The 3,107-nt window shown below is 38.2% G+C and overlaps 1 protein-coding gene across 1 annotated transcript in view; it reads right to left on the bottom strand.

Moving 5' to 3' along the window:
• The window catches only part of LOC107711661 (kinesin-like protein KIF26A), a 76,791-nt gene that overhangs the window by 43,760 nt on the left and 29,924 nt on the right, over positions 1-3,107 (bottom strand). The gene's annotated exons all lie outside the window — the stretch shown is intronic.

The raw sequence follows: 3,107 nt of genomic DNA, 5'->3' as shown, positions 1-3,107 counted from the left end.
ATATATATATATATATATTCTTATATACTTAGATATATACATATTATAGCCATCCTAAATAGTTTTTTGTTCCAAAATGAAGCAAACCCCAGAGGATTAATCCCCCACAATTCTACTGTGATACATGCCATCACTGTTAAAGAGTGATGAAATGGTAACAACAACAAAAAACCTTTACCTATAATCCTTTCACCCCCCTGTTGATTAAATGTATCTTTGTTCTAGTTTATACTGGATAAACACTGTGGTCATGACATGATTGTGTCTGGAGGAGAGAAGGTTGCTGAAGAGTGTGTCTTACAGCTTTTTCACAACGTTCAGACTTTGGCTAACAGGATTACAAACATATTCCATACTACCACAAGCACAGCCTGCTGTAAAATAATGAAATCCTGTGGGATACTTAGCAAATACTGGTGTCAAAAACACAACGGCTACTCCTGCAGAAGTAATGTGAATTCAGCCAAGCAGCCTTGAACTAAACGTGAAGCCATTTCTCAGTGGTAATGATAAATATGGCAAAACCATTTTCTCTTAGTAACTGCTATAACTCCTATCATCCGCACTTTATGGGTATCTTTTTCATATAAATTCAGTGGTGTTAGGCTACTGGCTGATGGAAACCTAGCAAAGTTCACAAGCTGACTAAAAAATACTAGAAATCTATACTCTTGAGAGAGGCATTCCAGGAACTGTCCTTGAGGAGTTTAATAAGAAGCTCCAGATCAAATGCACCTACTATTGTAAGAGCAGCTAGTGAGCTTTCACAAAGTGAGAAATGAGTCTTCCTAAAGGTACAAGGACCAAACAGAAGCGTCATGCTCATTCAAGCCCCTTCAGACTTCTAAGCCCAGTCATTTGTAATACAACTTCAATAAATATTTGTATCTTTGATAATTGAGTTGCACAAGCACAACCCACTCTCAAGTTGCTTAAAACATGTGAAAGTGAAAGTGACATGTAGCCAAGTATGGTGTCCCATACTCCGAATTTGTGCTCTGCATTTAACCCATCCAAGTGCGCACACACAGCAGTGAGTAGTGAGCACACACCCAGAGCATTGGGCAGCCATGTGTTGCAGCACCCAGGGAGCAGTTGGATACATATTATAGCCATCCTAAATAGTTTTTTGTTCCAAAATGAAGCAAACCCCAGAGGATTAATCCCCCACAATTCTACTGTGATACATGCCATCACTGTTAAAGAGTGATGAAATGGTAACAACAACAAAAAACCTTTACCTATAATCCTTTCACCCCCCTGTTGATTAAATGTATCTTTGTTCTAGTTTATACTGGATAAACACTGTGGTCATGACATGATTGTGTCTGGAGGAGAGAAGGTTGCTGAAGAGTGTGTCTTACAGCTTTTTCACAACGTTCAGACTTTGGCTAACAGGATTACAAACATATTCCATACTACCACAAGCACAGCCTGCTGTAAAATAATGAAATCCTGTGGGATACTTAGCAAATACTGGTGTCAAAAACACAACGGCTACTCCTGCAGAAGTAATGTGAATTCAGCCAAGCAGCCTTGAACTAAACGTGAAGCCATTTCTCAGTGGTAATGATAAATATGGCAAAACCATTTTCTCTTAGTAACTGCTATAACTCCTATCATCCGCACTTTATGGGTATCTTTTTCATATAAATTCAGTGGTGTTAGGCTACTGGCTGATGGAAACCTAGCAAAGTTCACAAGCTGACTAAAAAATACTAGAAATCTATACTCTTGAGAGAGGCATTCCAGGAACTGTCCTTGAGGAGTTTAATAAGAAGCTCCAGATCAAATGCACCTACTATTGTAAGAGCAGCTAGTGAGCTTTCACAAAGTGAGAAATGAGTCTTCCTAAAGGTACAAGGACCAAACAGAAGCGTCATGCTCATTCAAGCCCCTTCAGACTTCTAAGCCCAGTCATTTGTAATACAACTTCAATAAATATTTGTATCTTTGATAATTGAGTTGCACAAGCACAACCCACTCTCAAGTTGCTTAAAACATGTGAAAGTGAAAGTGACATGTAGCCAAGTATGGTGTCCCATACTCCGAATTTGTGCTCTGCATTTAACCCATCCAAGTGCGCACACACAGCAGTGAGTAGTGAGCACACACCCAGAGCATTGGGCAGCCATGTGTTGCAGCACCCAGGGAGCAGTTGGGGGTTCAGTGCCTTGCTCAAGGGTCTCACCTCATGGTATTGAGGGTGGAAGAGCGCTGGTCATTCACTGTAAGTGCTCTGTCCATAAAACACAACTAATAACCACAGATAGACGGAGCACAGGGTCACACAATCAGAATAACACATACTATAACACTAAAATAATGCAATAAACATTAACTAAATAACAGAAAATGTAAGACAAAACATCCTAATTATACAATATAATTTATATAAAATATAAATCACATGTGATATGTCACCCAGGGACTTCTGCGAATGTCCTTTTACTGTTTTTCACTGTAAATTATGTGTTAATTCACAGTTTTTAATTGCAGAAACCATTTGACAGTATTTTACAGTAAAATTACATATAATGTGATGCTAAAGCATTTAGTTTTTCACCATATACAGTATATGGATAGATAATTTAGTTCGTTTTTTGTTTGTTTGTTTGTTTTTTAAAGTGTACAATACAAATTACATATTAGGTTTGGATTTGAACAAAAGTTCCACTTCCCAGGCTTACTAAATTTAAAACGGCAATACTAGTCTAACAAATTCTGCATTCACAATGAACCAATAATTTTCTAAATGACCTCTTCGTTCATGTGTTATTTCATCTAGGGCACCAATTAAGCCAGGACACTCACTGTTGTCCCCTCAAAAAAAAAAAAAGTTGCATGAGGCACATGGAACGAACACAGATCTGGCAGCTATCTTAAAATAACTTAAAGGGGTGGTTCAGTGGTTTTTTTCTAGGCTTGATTGTGTTTATGGGGTGCAGTCTAACATGTGTTAATGCTTCGTTTTTTAAAAAACTCATTATTTTTCACATAATTTACCTTTATTCCACACTGCTCTGTCCCTTCTCTGAGAAACGTGCTGATCAATTTCCTGCTTTTATGAAGCCCCTCCCTCAGAAATACACGATGGGCTCTGATTG

Source organism: Sinocyclocheilus rhinocerous, unplaced genomic scaffold (genome assembly GCF_001515625.1).
Source record: "Sinocyclocheilus rhinocerous isolate Xijiao unplaced genomic scaffold, SAMN03320098_v1.1 scaffold1169, whole genome shotgun sequence".
In the NCBI taxonomy this organism is placed as follows: Eukaryota; Metazoa; Chordata; class Actinopteri; order Cypriniformes; family Cyprinidae; genus Sinocyclocheilus; species Sinocyclocheilus rhinocerous.
Note: the sequence above shows the minus strand (reverse complement) of the source record. Positions and strands in the feature narration are given on the sequence as shown.